Source organism: Rhinopithecus bieti, unplaced genomic scaffold (assembly GCF_001698545.2).
Source record: "Rhinopithecus bieti isolate Rb0 unplaced genomic scaffold, ASM169854v2 scaffold_43555, whole genome shotgun sequence".
Taxonomy (NCBI): Eukaryota; Metazoa; Chordata; class Mammalia; order Primates; family Cercopithecidae; genus Rhinopithecus; species Rhinopithecus bieti.
Window position 1 is genome coordinate 665890 of NW_016817848.1, and position 16379 is coordinate 682268.

At 42.8% G+C, this 16379-nt stretch overlaps 1 long non-coding RNA gene across 2 annotated transcripts in view; it reads left to right on the forward strand.

The window, feature by feature from the left end:
* LOC108518093 (uncharacterized) overlaps nt 1–15436 on the forward strand; it is a 25189-nt gene extending 9753 nt beyond the window's left edge. The window contains exons 2-5 of one of the 2 annotated variants that reach the window (XR_001882290.1): nt 2693–2816; nt 7332–7416; nt 10578–10767; nt 14939–15436. This is a non-coding gene — a long non-coding RNA (uncharacterized LOC108518093). Of the gene's footprint in view, nt 1–2692; nt 2845–7331; nt 7417–10577; nt 10768–14938 lie in introns of both variants that reach the window. The other variant, XR_001882289.1, reaches the window with a different exon arrangement.
* Nucleotides 15437–16379: the final 943 nt, after the last annotated feature.

Consider the following 16379-nt stretch of genomic DNA (forward strand, 5'->3'; position numbering starts at 1 on the left):
AAAAAAAAAAAAAAAAAAAAAAAAAAAAAAAAAAAAAAAAGGGGTTTGATGGCCTTTGATGTTTCCCCTGGTAAATATTGGCCAGAAGGGGGAGACTGTAAACCAAAAATAAAATTCTAAGGCCCTCCAACCATCTGAATGGACTTCCTCCTCAGCCATGGCTCTTTTGAAATTTAACCTGAGAGACTGTTTCAGACCATGATGGGAAGTGGCAGTGAGACATGCCTCTCTATACATCTCTGCCATTAACATCAACACAGACTTTAAGTCTGATGAAAAACATTTTACAACCTATTCTTTCTGAAACCTACTACCTAAGGCTTCCTCTATAAATAAGAATGTGGGTCTCCACAATCCTTTGTCTTAACCTAGGAATTCCTTTCTGTTGATCCCAGGTTTTTAGATAAACTCAACCAATTGTTAACAGGAAAATTTTAAATCTACCTATAAGCTGGAAGTGACCGCCTCCCCTCCCCCCCACCACCTGCAGCTTCAAATTGTCTCATCTTTCTGGACCAAACCAATGTATTTTCTTCTTTTTCTTTTTTCTTTTCTTTTCTTTTCTTTTTTTTTTTTTTTTGAGCAGAATCTTGCTCTGTCGCCCAGGTTGGAGTCCAGTGGCGCAATCTTGGCTCATTGTAACCTCTGCCTCCTAGGTTCAATCAATTCTCGCGCCTCAGCCTCCTGAGTAGCTGGGATCACAGACGCATGCCACCATGCCCAGCTAATTTTTGTATTTTTAGGAGAGACAGGGTTTTGCCATGTTGGCCAGGCTGGTCTTGAACTCCTGGTCTTAAGCAAACCTTGGCCTCCCCAAAGTGCCAAGATTACAGACAGAAGGCACAGCGCCTGGCCATATTTATTAAATATACTTGATTGAAGTATCATGTCTCCCTAAAATGTATAAAACTAAGCTGCACCCCGACCACCTTAGGCATAGGTTTTCAGGACCTCCTCAGGGCTGTGTCACAGGCCACGGTCACTCATATTTGGCTCAGAATAAATCTCTTCAAATATTTTACAGAGTTTGACTCTTTTTTTTTTTTTTTTTTTTTTTGAGGCGGAGTCTCGCTCTGTCGCCTGGACTGGAGTGCAGTGGCCAGATCTCAGCTCACTGCAAGCTCCGCCTCCCGGGTTTACACCATTCTCCTGCCTCAGCCTCACGAGGAGCTGGGACTACAGGTGCCCGCCACCTCACCCGGCTAGTTTTTGTATTTTTTTTTAGTAGAGACGGGGTTTCACCGTGTTAGCCAGGATGGTCTCAATCTCCTGACTTCGCGATCCGCCCGTCTCGGCCTCCCAAAGTGCTGGGATTACAGGCTTGAGCCACGGCGCCCGGCCGTGAGTTTGACTCTTTTCGTCAACACAACTGTGAACAAGACAAATTCTCTCAGGTTGAGCATACTGTAGTTCATGTGACAGACAACGGAATAATCAATAAGGATTTACTGGAGGCAGCATAATCATGTTTTAATACAGGTTTCTATTTTGTACTTATGAGATTCTATATTCAAAGATTGTAAACAGAAATGTTCTCAGGGCATTGAATTAATGAATGAGGGGGCAGGGATAATCCACCAGGGTGTTGTGGTAGAAGGGAGGAGACCAGGGTGTGTTTGCCCTTCCTAAAAATCTTCAAATAATGATAATGATGATAATTAGGTTTTGTGCAGAAATTTGACCTATATGACACTTTTAAAAAATATATTTATATGTTTGGAAAGCGGTTAGCTTATTTACTGTTTTTAAGACAGTCTCACTCTGTTGCCCAGGCTGGCGTGGGAGTGGCATGATCTCAGCTCACTCAACTTCTGTCTCCCAGGCTCAAGTGATTCTCGTGCCTCAGTCTCCCGAATAGCTGGAATTACTGGCATGTGCCACTACGCCCAGCTACTTTTTGTATTTTGGGTAGATACGGGGTTTTGCCATGTTGGCTAGGCTGGTCTCAAACTCCTGGCCTCAAGTGATCTGCCTGCCTCAGCCTCCCAAAGTGTTGGGATTACAGGTGAGCCACCGGGCCTGGCTAGTGGTTAGCTTAAAAATGGTGCAAAGTAAAAATGTAATAAATGTTGGTTATTCTTACTTTCGTTAGAATTTAATGAAATAAGTTTTGTGATATGAAAGAGGCAGACGAGTAGCTGAAATTTAGTTTGAGGAAATGTAAGTTCATTGAATAGGCAATTGACATAAAATCATCAACAAAACTCAGCGTGTTGAAAGCCAATTTGCTGAATCACTGGTTTGCTAAATTCACTGGTTGTGTCATGCCTTAATAGTAATGTTAAAGAGCTTTATCAAACATGTTCACTTTTGGTCATGAAGAAGGCAAATGCTACATTTTTGAAATAAGGAAAACCAAGGACTAAACATGCTTTTGGACATTTAAGTTAAATGAACTTTTAACATTCCAAAAGCAATAGGTGAAATAAATAATAAATTCATTGTATCCAAAATGGAGAAAATGTCCCCAAAATCTGGGAATTTCCTGCCCCAACCCTGAAAAAACAACAACAACAAAAAAAAAACAACAAAAAAACCCAAAACACTTAAGGAAAACAAAATCATTTTATAGAACACTAGAATCTTAAACTCACCTGTTGTTAATGATGTCTTTTTCATTTTAACCAGATAACCATTTAAATCAAATTGCCATGTTGATAATTTTCTTTTGGTCAAAGTGTTTTTCTTCCAGAGTCATTTGGAACTCTTCTGTGGCACCTGAAGCAGATAGATGAAGCCAGGAGGGCTGAGAGTATCTCAGAACCTGGAGATGGACAAGGCTGGTTAGAACATTTAGAACAAAGATTTCGCAGGTGGTGAGAGTCTCAAAGGCGAAGCTGAATGGTAGTATAATTTAAAAAAAAAATTTTTTTTTAATTTTTTTGGGGGGAACAGAGTCTTGCTCTGTCACCCAGGCTGGAGTGCAGTGGCACTATCTTGGCTCCCTGCAACCTCCGCTTCCCAGGTTCAAGTGATTCTCATGCCTCAGCCTCCCGAGTAGCTGGGATTACAGGCACGCGCCACCATGCCTGGCTAATTTTTGTATTTTTAGTAGAGACGTGGTTTCACCATGTTGACCAGGTTGGTCTCGAACTCTTGACCTGAAGTGATCCGCCTGTCTTGGCCTCCCAAAGTTCTGGGATTACATTTGTGAGCCACCACTTCCGGCCTGAATGGTCACGAAACTCCCTGCCAATCGTTCTAATAAGTTCTGACTTTTCTTTGCAGGTGATAATTGGGAGTTACGTGTTTTTTGTTTTGTTGTTGTTGTTGTTGTTTTAAAGCCTTGCTCTTGTCGCCCCTGCTGGAGTGCAATGGCGTGATTTCGGCTTACTGCAACGGCCGCCTCCCAGATTCAAGCGATTCTCCTGCCTCAGCCTCCCAAGTAGCTGGGATTGCAGGCACCCACCACCATGCCTGGCTAATTTTTGCATTTTTAGTAGAGAAGGGGTTTCACCTTATTGGCCAGGATGGTCTCGAACTCCTGACCTCGTGATCCACCCGCTTCGGCCTCCCAAAATGCTGGGATTACAGGCATAAGCCACCGTGCCTGGTCTGGAAGTTATGTATTTTTAAAAGTTCACCAGAATGTTGATTTTCGGAGACTCCATTTGTGCTATTCACAGCTGCATTGCAGGTCTCAATACACAGCACTCAGTACAACTGGGCCCTTACTGTTATGAGGTATTTTGAAAAAGGATGAAGGACTCAGTGGGCATCCACTGAAGCCGAGCTTAATAAAGAATCTGGGCCAGGCGCTGTGGCTCACGCCTGTAATCCTAGCACTTTGGGAGGCTGAGGCGGGCGCATCACCTGAGGTCAGGAGTTTGAGACCAGCCTGGCCAACATGGTGAAGCCCTGTCTCTACTAAAAAGACAAAAATTAGTTGGGTGTGGCGACAGGTGCCTGTAATCCCAGCTACTCGGGAGGCTGAGGTAGGAGAATCCCTTGAACCCGGAAGGAGGAGGTTGCAGTGAGCCGAGATGACGCCATTGCACTCCAGCCTGGACAACAGAGCAAGACCCTGTCTCAAAAGAAAAAAAAATATCTGAAGTAGGGGAGTTTTCAAGGAAAACAAAGATTGGCCAACAATGTTCGATGAGGTAGGGAGGAAGATTAACCGTAAGATCGGGCAATTTAGGAGTTGACTTGTTAACCTTTACCAGTGATGTCTAAACAATGCAGTGAGAACAGAGAGACTGGAGTTGAGAAAAGAATGAAAAGCAAGAAAGTGAAGGTCCCTTGTAAAAAATGTTTTTCGGAAGCAACTTGATGAGTAGGGGGACGGGGAAGGTCGCCACCTAGTGTGATTTCAAGGTACTGAGAGTAAAATTAAACATGGGCCGGGCTTGGTGGCTCAGGCCTGTAATCCCAGCGCTTGGGAAGCCAAGGCGGGCGAATCACCTGAGCTCAGGAGTTTTGAGACCAGCCTCGGCAAAGTGGCAAAACCCGGTCTTTAAAAAAAAATACAAAAATTAGCCGGGTGAGGTAGCGCGTGCCTGTAATCCCAGCGACTCAGGAGGCTGAAGCAGGAGAATCGCTTGAGCCTGGGAGGGGGAGGTAGGAGTTTGCTGAGATCTCTCCACTGCACTCCAGCCTGGGCGACAGAACGAGACTCGGTCTCAAAAAATAAACAACAACAAATCAACAACCACAAAGCGGACACGAATTACTAGGAAGACAAAAAAGCCAAAGAAATCAGCATAGGCCCAATCTAATTTTGGTTTGCTCTGCTCTCTCAGTCGTTGATATTCTCCAAGACTTCCAGCTACCGAAATATTCCTTCAACTACCCCAAAGCATCTGGCACTGCTCAAAAGGACCTGCTGAAGTCCCAGGATGAAAGGAGATTATGTTAACCACGGAAATGAAGAAAACCATGAGTTGTTCCTCTTGCTTTTTCTTATTTTTCATTGCAGAGGCACGATCCACCCTGGAATGAACTGAGAAACTGAAATCATTTGGGGCTCTTTCCTTCCTGCAAGTCAGCCATGACCTTGCCCAATTAAAACTTTATTTTCACCTGCTTTAATTCCTGCTGGTTATTTTCTTCTTCTTAGTTTGACCTCAGGTAAATTAGCTAATCTCTCTGTGCTTCAGTAGTCATCTGTGTAATAATATATATCCCCGTAAGGCACTGTAAGATTTAGGTAAGATAATGTCTGAAAAATCTGTTCTTTGGGGTGGCCATATAATGAGTCCTCATAAATTGTAGCAATTCGTTTAAGTAGAACGAAGAATATATGTATCGCTCTGAATTAAGAGGGATTAATATAAAACAGTTGTCGAGCATGAACTGCATTTTCCAAACCTGGAGGACAAAAAACCTTTCAAGTGGTATTACCTTACCCCACACATTTGGGAAAGTACAATGTCCTAGAGTTGCGAAAAAAACAGAAAAACCCACAGTTTCCTTGTCTGTAATATGGAGGTTTTGGCTATCTCATAGGGTGGTTTTTAGAATAGGATGAATTAGCAAATGGTCTAATGTTCATAAAACATTCGTTTTATATATTTTAATGTCCTTATTCAGTGTTAATCTGTGGTCACTCCTGCCTCCAATCTCAGTATTCTGTAAGCAATGATATATCAGGTGATGTGGATCTTCTGTGAGCCTGACAAGGCTTCCATCCTCACAGAACGTGCAGTCTATAAACGTGAAAGTGATGGCCACAGGCACGAGGTTCAAGGTCAGACTGCCTGGGTCAGAGGCTTACTCTGTGGTCTAAATCTTTCTGCCCCTGCGGTCGTCAAGTCTAAGTAGGATTCAAATAGTATGTGTCATGCGTGTCCGTGTGAAGAGACCACCAAACAGGCTTTGTGTGAGCAATAAAGCTTTTTAATCACCTGGGTGCAGGCAGGCTGAGTCCGAAAAGAAAGTCAGTGAAGGGAGATAAGGGTGGGGCCATTTTATAGGATTTGGGTAGGTAAAGGAAAATTATAGTCAAAGGGGATTGTTCTCTGGTGGGCAGGAGTGGGAGTCACAAGGTGCTCAGTGGGGAGCTTTTGAGCCAGGATGAGCCCAGAAAAGGACTTTCACTAGGTAATGTCATCACTTAAGGCAAGGACCGGCCATTTTCACTTCTTTTGTGGTGGAATGTCATCAGTTAAGGCGGGGTGGCGCATTTTCACTTCTTTTGTGATTCTTCAGTTACTTCAGGCCATCTGGGTGTAAACGTGCAAGTCACGGGGATGCGATGGCTTGGCTTGGGCTCAGAGATCTGACAGTATGCACTTTATAAGGGTGTTGTAGGGATTAAATAAGCAAATTGTTTTCACTGGGCGCTCATTGAGTGAATGGGATTTGAAAAGTTAGGTAAAGCCATCAAGAGGTGTGCCTAGGGCGGGGCTGTGCCTAGGGTGGGACTGTGTCTGGGGCAGGGCTGTGTCTAGGGTGTGTGTGGGGAGGTTGTCTCAGGGTTATGTTTGATGATTGCTGCTGCAGAGTTAATCACTCTGTCTTTCAGAACCTGGACTAGAGAGTCATCTTAACTTCCAAGGAGGAGTTTCTTTGGTGGAGACCAAAGTGTGTTTCTTTTGCAAGAGGCTCCTTAGCTGATGTATTCGTGTTTTGTATTAATAGATGTTTGGACTTTTTTTTTTTTTTTGAGACAGGATCTTACTCTGTCGCCCAGACTGGAGTTGGGGAATCTTGGCTCACTGCAACCTCTGTCTCCTGGACTCAAAGCTATATTCTCCAGCCTCAACCTCCCAAGTAGCTGGGACCACAGGCGTGCGCCACCACACCTGGCTAATTTTTGTATTTTTGGTAGAGACAGGGTTTTGCTATGTTGCCCAGGCTGGTCTCAGACTCCTGAACTCAAAGCAATCTGCTCACCGTGGCCTTGCCAAGTGCTGGGATTACAAGCATGAGCTACCGTGCTTGGCCTTTCATCTTTTAAAAGTGCAAGCTTATAGACTGGGAACAGCTCCTGTCATCAGAGTAATTGTGTGTGGTTGCTGTGAGGTAGAATTGGGGATAGGACTTTACTAGAGGCTCAGGTATTTAAATCTTAACCCATGATAGCATTAAAAGATACTTTATATTTTAGAGATACATATGGACACGTATTTTTGGGTGAAAGACATATCTGAGATTCACTTCAAAATAATGAGGGTGAGGTGTCAAGGGGATAAAATTGGCCATGTAATGCTATATATTACATTTCAGTGATAAGATCATCAGGCTAATTATACGCTTCCCTCTACTTTCCTGTACGGTTAAACGTTAACAGTATAAATACTGAAGACAAAAACGTCCTCAAAGCAAAAGAGATATACTGGAAGAATTGTAGAAATGGCCCTGGGCATTTTTTCCCCTTTAGTTCACAGATTTGATATTCCATGAAATTCAGAAATAATTTGGAGCTTTTCAAACCCGAGATATGGAAAAGTGACACTCCTGTTCTCTGGGAAGGTGCACTTGCAAAGTATGAGGATTCTGGATTTATTTTTCTAGATGAACCCTAGTTGAGAGAAGGCTCCGGTTAGTTCTAGTGGTGCCTTGTACCTTAATACGTTGTGTTTTATGAGTAATAACCTAAGTCAAAGCTGCCCCAACTATATACAGTGGGCCCTGAAGTCCACTGGGCCCATCACTATGTTACAGGGATGAGAATCTGCATCAAAGAGCCCTGGAAGCAATCATGGTTCAGCTGTGATGCCTTTAGAACATGAAGTCCTCCAAGAAGATACCATAGGAATGGCCTCCATCCCAGGGCCTGGAGAGCAGCCAGAGACAAGGAGAGTGGCCCAGGAGGGCAGTGACAGTCAGTGCTACACTGGCCTGTCAGCCTCAGAGCCAGGATTTAAACACAGGTAGAGAGCCGGGCACGGTGGGTCACGCTTGTAATCCCAGCACTTTGGGAGGCCGAGGCGGGTGGATCACGAGGTCAGGAGATCAAGACCATCCTGGCTAACATGGTGAAAGCTTGTCTCTACTAAAAAATACAAAGAAAAAGGTTAGCTGGGCATGGTGGCGGGCGCCTGTAGTCCCAGCTACTCGGGAGGCTGAGGCAGGAGAATGAAGTGAACCCGGGGAGGCAGAGCTTGCAGTGAGCCAAGATCCTGCCACTGCACTCCAGCCTGGAGGACAGAGGGAGACACCATCGCAAAAAAAAAAAAAAAAAAACAATACAGGTAGGCAGGCTCCAGAGGCCCTGCTCCTCACTGTGGGGCTATGGCCATAAAAGCATGTTGGTTTGGTTGCTGTTTTACTATAGGTACTGAGTTTTTATTTTAAGAAACTCATGTTTTTTACGAGTGTTAGATGTGCACGTTTGCTTTTGAGAAATGTTGGGAACGTTTTATATTGAGTCATGGCTATTGGAAACAATATGCTGCTACGAACACAGGTGTATAAATTGCTGTTCACATCCATGCTTTCAATTATTGTGGGTATTTACCCAAAAGTGGAATTGCTGAATCATATAATAACATTTAATTGTTTGAGAAACCATCAGACTGTTTTTCTTTTCTTTTTTTTTTTAGACAGAGTCTCACTCTGTCACCCAGGTTGGAATGCAGTGGTGTGATCTCGGCTCACTGCAACCTCTGCCTCCCAGGTTCAAATGATTCTCCTGCCTCAGCCTCCTGAGTAGCTGGGATTACTGGTGTACACCACCATGCCTGGCTACTTTTGCATTTTTAGTAGAGACAGGGTTTTGCCGTGTTGGCCAGGCTGGTCCTGAACTCCTGACCTCAGGTAATCTGCCCACCTCCGCCTCCCAAAGTGTTGGGATTACAATGCAAGCATGAGCCACTGTGCCTTATATGGCCACACCATTTTACATTTCCAGTGTTTAGGGACTCCAATTTCTTTACATCCTCGAGAACACTTACTGGTTTTGTGTGTGTGTGTGTTTTCTCTCTCTCTCTCTCTTTTTTTTTTTTTTTTTTTTGACATGAGCTATCCTATCCTAATGGGGTGAGATGATGTATCACTGTGGATTTGATTTTTTTTTTTCATTTCCCTAATGATTAGTGATGATGAACTTTTTTATGTGCTTAATGGCCATTCATATACCTTCTTTGGAGGAATATCTGTTCGAGTCCTTTGCCCATTTTAAAATCAGATTTTTTTGTTTGTTGTTGGGTTGTAGTTTCTTGATATGTCTTTGTATTAACCCCTTATGAGACATGATGTGCAAATGTTTACTTCCATTCCACAGACTGCCTTTTCACTCTGTTCATTGCATCCTTTGCACAGAAGTTTTCAGTTTTGGTGCAGTCCTATTCTCTTGTCTGCGTTTTTGATGTCATATCCAAGAACTCATGCCAAATCCAAAGTCAGGTTGCTTTTCCCTTCTGCTTTCTTTTAGAATTTTATACTTTTAGCTCTTGCATTTAGGTCTTTGAGCCATTTCAAGTTACCTTTTGTGTATAGTGTAAGGTTAGGGTCCAACCTGATGATATTGCATGGAGATACCCAGTTTCCCCAGCACTGTTTGTTGAAAAGAATGTCCTTTCCCCAGTGAATGGTCTTGATACCCTTGTGAATCATTTGACCATGTTTGTGAGGATTTATTTCTGAGCTCTCTAGTCTATCCCACTGGTCTACATGCCTGCCTTTGTGCTAGTACCAAACGGTAATTGCAATGGTAACCTCAAGAAAATATCTACAGAATATATATACACTTGTACTTCCACTAGTACCACATTGCTTCATTGTAGCTTTGTAGTAAGCTCTGGAATCAGGAGGTGTGAGGACCTTCAACTCTGTTCTCCTTTTTAAAGATTGTTTTATCTATTTAGGATACCTTGAGATTCCATATACCTTTTAGGATTAAATTTTCTATTCTGCAAAACATGTCTTTGGGATTTTAAAAATAGGAATTGCATTAAAGCTGTAGATCACTTTGGGTAGTATAGACATCTTAACAATATTAGTTCTTCTAATCCAGGAACACAGGATAACTTTGTATCTTAATTAAAAAAATTTTTTTTTGTTTTTTGAGACAGGGTCTCACTCTGTCACCCAGGCTGGAGTGCAGTGGTGTGATCATGGCTCACTGCAGCCTTGACCTCCTGGGCTTGCTCAAATGATCCTCCCACCTCAGCCTCCCAAGCAGCTAGGTTAACAGGCATGTGCCACCATGCCCAGCTAACTTTTAAATTTTTTTAGTTTATCTATTTTTTTTTTTTTTGACAGGGCCTTGCTCTGATGCCCAGGCTGGAGTGCAGTGGCACAATGATGACTCACTGCAGTCTTGAACTTCTGGGCTCAAACAATCCTTTCGCCTCTTAGCCTACCAAGTAGCTGGGATTGCAGGCATGCACCACTATGCCTGGCTAAGTTTTTATTTTTTAGAGATGGGGTCTTGCTGTCTTGCCTAAGCTGATCTTGAACTCCTGGCCTCAAACAATCCTTCCATCTCAGCTTCCTGAGTCAAGGGGATTACAGGCTTGAGTCACTACACTTGGCTAATCTCATTAGTAATTTTATTGTTATGTACGGGTATGAGATTGGGCTCCACTTGTAAAAAATTTTATGAAATAGCCAATGACTAACTTTTTTTTCCCTCACTCTGGATACTACTAGTATTCTCCAGTGTTTTTCTCTCTCTGTACATTTTTCAGGATCTCCCATTGACAGTCATAATGAAGTAAGAACAAGAAGACGGGGAAGAGGAAGTGTAAAACCATGGCATAAATTTACCAAGGATAAGCTGAGTGTACTTCAGCAGTCATTTGCACAGAATCCTTATCCTAATTTTACAACCAGGGAAAAACTGGCTGGACAATCTCTTGTCCCGTGTTTGTAGTTGATGTAAGTAAAATATTAAAAGCTTTGCATGAGTGTATCTTTTTATAGATAATATGGAAAATGTAAAGAAGCATGAAAAAGTTTAATAGCATTTTATCACGTAGCACAAAGTGATTTTTTAAGGCAGGGTGCAGTGGCTCACGCCTGTAATCCCAGCACATTGGGAGGCTGAGGCGGGCAGATCACTTGAGGCCAGGAATTCAAGACCAGCCTGGCCAACATGGCAAAACCCCGTCTCTACCAAAAATACAAAAATTAGCCAGGCATGTTGGCATGTGCCGGTAATCCCAGCTACTTGGGAGGCAGAGGCAGGAGAATCCCTTGAACCTCGGAGGCAGAGGTTGCAGTGGGCCATAGCACCACTGCACTCCAGCCTGGGCCACAGAGTGAGATTCTCAAAAAAAAAAAAAAAAACTTTTTTTTTTTTTGGGTGTTTTTTATTTCAGGGGAGGGGGGAATATATTATGTATGCATTTTATGGAAAAATAGACTATTGTGAGGCAAATTTGGGAGCAGTGTCCAGTTAAGAAGCTATTGTAGGCTGGCTGTGGTGGCTCACAACTATAATCCCAGCACCTTGGGAGGCCGCAGTGAGTGGATCACCTGAGGTCAGGAGTTCCAGACCAGCCTGGCCAACATGATGAAACCCTGTCTCTACCAAAAATATAAAATTTAGCCGGGTGTGATGGCACGTGCCTGTAATCCCAGCTACTCGGGAAGCCGAGGTAGAATTTCTTGAACTCAGGAGGTGGAGGTTGCAGTGAGCCAACATCAGGCCACTGCACTCCAGCCTGGACAACAGAGCGATACTCTGTTTACTGTTGTAATTCTCCAGGATAGAGACAGTGATGGTTTTGACAAGGGTGCTGGCTGTGGAATTAGAGAACTGGGAAGACCTTTAATTTTTGAAGGTGGAGCTGCTTATAGTTTGCTGAGCTTTTGGGGATGCAGTGAGCAGGCCAGAGGTAAGGATAGCTCCAAAGTTTTAGCTTGAGGAAATGGAAAACTGGAGATGCCTTTAACTAACAGGGGAGCTTGGGAGAAGAGCAGTTTTGTGTCAGACATTTGGAGTTTTACTTTGGACATGTTAAGTTTGGTGTGCCAATTAAACCTCCAAGAGGTTTACTTACTTCAAAGAGTAAGTAGAAAGTTCGCCATGCAAGTCTGAAGTGCAGGAGGAATAAATTGGCTTGATAGTGTCGCGGGACTTGGCATAGAACCCCACAGCATCAGCAGTTGCTTTATAAACATTTATTGCATGAACCAGGATTTTGTTTGGGGATTTTCTGATATGATTGTTGTAAATTGTTAAAGCGCAACATCTTATTGTATTTGAATTTATATTATTTGCACACACAATCTTTTCTCTAATCCCTTGACAGATTATATATACACATTTAAGGAGACTTTCATATTTCTCTTCTGTGATTATCCATTGACTATTGAATATATTAGTTGCTTGACAGATGGACAAAATTGTTTTAGTGAAAACGAAGAATATAAGCGGCTTTGGAGAATAAAATAAAAGTATAGGCAAATATTGCGTAATGAAATTTTTATAAAAATTTTGTGAAGTAGGCCAGGCATGCTGGCTCACGCCTGTAATCCCAGCACTTTGGGAGGCTAAGGTGGGTGGATCACCTGAGTTTAGGAGTTCGAGACCAGCCTGGCCAACATGGTGAAACCCCATCTCTACAAAAATACAAAAATTAGCTGGAAGTGGTGGCAGAAACCTGTAATCCCAGTTATTCAGGAGGCTGAGGCGGGAGAATCGCTTGAACCTGGGAGGCAGAGGTTGCAGTGAGCTGAGATGGTGCCACTGCACTTCAGCTTGGGTGACAGAGTGTGACTCCATCTCACTCTGTTCTGTGAACTGAAAACATTTCAAGGGAAATACAAACCAATGCTTTCCTGTAAATAAGTAGAAAATCCAAATAAATAACCAGGATAGAAATGGAAGGACTGGTGATTTTTTTTTTTTTTTTTTTTTTTTTTTAGGGACGTCTCACTCTTGCCCAGGCTGGAGTGCAGTGGTGCAATCATGGCTCACTGCAGCATCGACTCCTTGGGCTTAAGTGATCCCACCTCAGCCTCCTGAGTGGTTGGGACCACAGGCCATGATGCCTGGCTAATTTTTTTTTTTTTTAATGTAAAATGGGGTTTTGCCATATGGCCTAGCCTGGGTTCAAACTCCTGATTTCAAGGAATCCTCCCGCCTCAGCCTCCCAAAGTGCTGGGATTACAGCATAAGCCATTTCTCCTGGGCTTGGTCAAATATTTAAGTAAACATTCTTATACTGTTCATTTATTTACATTTCTAACTTTGTAACAATTGGATTGCTCATGGTCAAAACTGCTTTTTAATTATTTTTTATGCTTCCTACTTGTCAGAGGGATAGATTCCTAAAAGGAAGTTCATAGATAATGGCTGGTCAAATTACACTGAATTGAACTGACCTGCATGTGCTTAAAGAAAGTGCCTATGATGTAATCAGGAAGCAAGCCTGGTTGAGGGGAGGGCCACAGGAGGCTCTGTCATGAGACAGTGAGCTCTTGTCTTTTGGTTGGGTCCTCATGAGATCTACCTCCTAATGGCTCTATAACGTCTGACTTCTAGAGGCGCAAGTTGACTTGCACCTTATATTTCTGTAAAATATGTATAATTATGTTGTGATGGTGTTGTGAGAAGAAAATGAGTATGTCTGGAGGTGTCAGGTTTATTGTGCATGGTCGCAATTTTATTTATTTATTTATTTATTTTGAGATGGAGTCTTACTCTTTTGCCCAGGCTGGAGGGCAGCGGCACAATCTCAGCTCACTGCAGCTTCTGCCTCCCGGGTTCAAGGGATTCTCCTCCCCCACCTCCTGAGTAGCTGAGATTACAGGTGTGCGCCATGATGCCCAGCTAATTTTTGTATTTTTAGTAGAGATGGGGTTTCCCCATGTTGGCCAGGCTGGTCTCAAACTCCTGACCTCAGGTGATCTGCCCGCCTCAGCCTCCCAAAGTGCTGGAATTACAGGCGTGAGCCACCACGCCTGGCACACAACTTTGTTTTAAGCAGTCATTACAGGTTTGGATCAGAGATCTTTCTAACTTTAAGTGCTGTTAACCTAAAGCAATTCTGAACCTTTAGACAGAGGGGTCTAGGAGATATCAAATATTAAAAGGCCCCCATGCATCCTTACCTGTATGGTAGGGCTCTAGGTGCCCTACCACAACCAGAGCTTATTAGGATGGAGAGTCTAAAACAATGTTGATCATTTCTCCCTTCCCCAAACCCCTAGGGATTAAGGTTGGCATGTGTAATTATCCTCTCTTTATGGGGGAGGGAAAAAAATGAAGACTAGAGGTGTCAGATGGAATGCTCAGAGTCACATATAAAATGCCTTGTCCAAGTTATTACAAACTCTTGCTTGTTCTTTTTTTTTTTTTTTTTTTTTTTTTGAGACAGAGTCTTGCTCTGCCACCCATGCCAGAGTGCAGTGGCACAATCTTGGCTCACTGCAACCTCTGCTTCCTGGGTTCAAGCAATTCTCCTGCCTCAGCCTCCCAAGTAGCTGGGATTATGGGCACACGCCACTATGCCCAGCTAATTTTTGTATTTTTTTAGTGGAGACGGAGTTTCACCATGTTGGCCAGGCTGGTCTTGAACTCCTGATCTTGTGATCCGCCCTCCTCGGCCTCCCAAAGAGCTGGGATTACAGGCATGAGCCACTGTGCCTGACCAACTCTTGGTTGTTCTATGCTTAGCATTTGAATACAGTGAATTTAAGAGTATAATTTAGAGGATATTGAATCATAAGTTTATCCTGGTAGGTCAGTTTGAGTAAAATAAGTAAGTTAGGGAAAGGCTGGAAGTCTGTTCTTTCCAAATGCGGAGGATTGCAAACAGGTTGCTGGGAGATTTTGAAAGGTCCGGGTTTGCATGTACAAAAGGGCCACTGCAACTATGGGGCAGTTGAGATTTTGGGATTGTGCACAATTTATAACCTCCATAATGTGCGGCCCCACAAAGGATTGCCTTCATTATTTGTGTCTTATTCAAGTGAGGAAACAAGCCAGTGATCATCCTGAGACTAAGCTTAACTGTAAAATTCTCCTACATTGTGGAAATGCATTGTACAATATAACTTAACAACCAGATTGAATTAACAAACTGTTCTTTCTCTTTAGAACTGGTTTCAAAATAAAAGAGCCAGACTACGACCTAGAGAGAGACACAGAATGTTTGCTGCCGGGAAACTGCATGATTCCTTTGCCAAAGGCCACCCATTTACAAGAATCCAGGGAAACCAGGTGGAATCTCCCAAAGATGACCCTGAGCAGAACTTCTTGTACCCAGGAAGTTCTACTGGGTGGAACTGGCCACTCTTCCGTGGAGACACAGGGGATTCCCAATTAACATGATGGCTCAAATAATTCTGTAGCCTTATGAATTAAAAGGAAACTAAGCTGTGATTTGCAGTATCCAGGTGACACAGAAAATGGCCCTTCTAGATGTAGATCAGCGTTATTTCCTCATCCTTCTGCGTCTCCTCCTCAGTATTCTGACAGGGATAAGCCTGAGATGGGGGAAAGCCAGCATGCAAGGATCTCCCCTTTGCACTGTGTTCGTGGTATGCAGGGAGACAGGCAGCTTAAAAAAAAAGAAAAGCCTAGATCTGTGTAATTGTGTGAGTGTTCTGGGACATACTGTTTATAAAAAATCAAGTTATTGAATAGTTTGATAATACGATAATCATGAAAATAAAGGATAAAGGAGCAAGTAATGATTATTCTTCCATATATACATCCATTCACATATGGAAAAAATACAAAAACATGAACAGGGTTTACGTTCACTAAATTACTAAGAGTTACATTTGGATAAGGAAGAAATTTTTTTTTTCTTTAATGTTATGAAACATACCTTGTAAATGTGAATAAAAATTCTAGAACTTTGATTCATCAGATTTCATGTATACCTAATTACCTCAGCTACCAAAGATGGCATTATTTCTATATGATCCTATTCCTTCATCTTTTTTACTTTACTGCATTAGCTGAAAACTGCCAGTAACACTCTATATGGAATCAGAACAATGAGAGATGGTGTCATTGTCTGAATTTCCTAAATTCGACGTGATCTTTAGCTTATATTAATAAATTTCTGCCAGAAGAGCCCCTTTGGTTCCTAGTGCAGCTTTATATCTCCCCTTTGTATAGGTTTTGAGTTAAGTGCTTTTTTCAGTGATTGCTAGAATCATGACCTTTTTCCTGTCATGTGATTTCAGTGGATTTTTTTCTATTAAAGAATATAAGGCCAGGCCTGGTGGCTCACTCCTGTATTCCCAGCATTTTGAGAGGCCAAGGGGGGTGAATCACTTGAGGTCAGGAGTTTGAGACCAGCCTGGCCAACATGGTGAAACCTCATCTCTACTAAAAATAATACAAAAATTAGCTGGGCGTGGTGGTGGGCACCTGTAGTCCCAGCTACTCAGGCGGTTGAGGCAGGAGAATGGCGTGAACCTAAGAACACAAGACTCCATCTCAAAAAAAGAATATAAGAAAAATCCACCGAAATCACATGACATGAAAAAATTCTTGGAAAAACCCACTGTAACATGATATATCC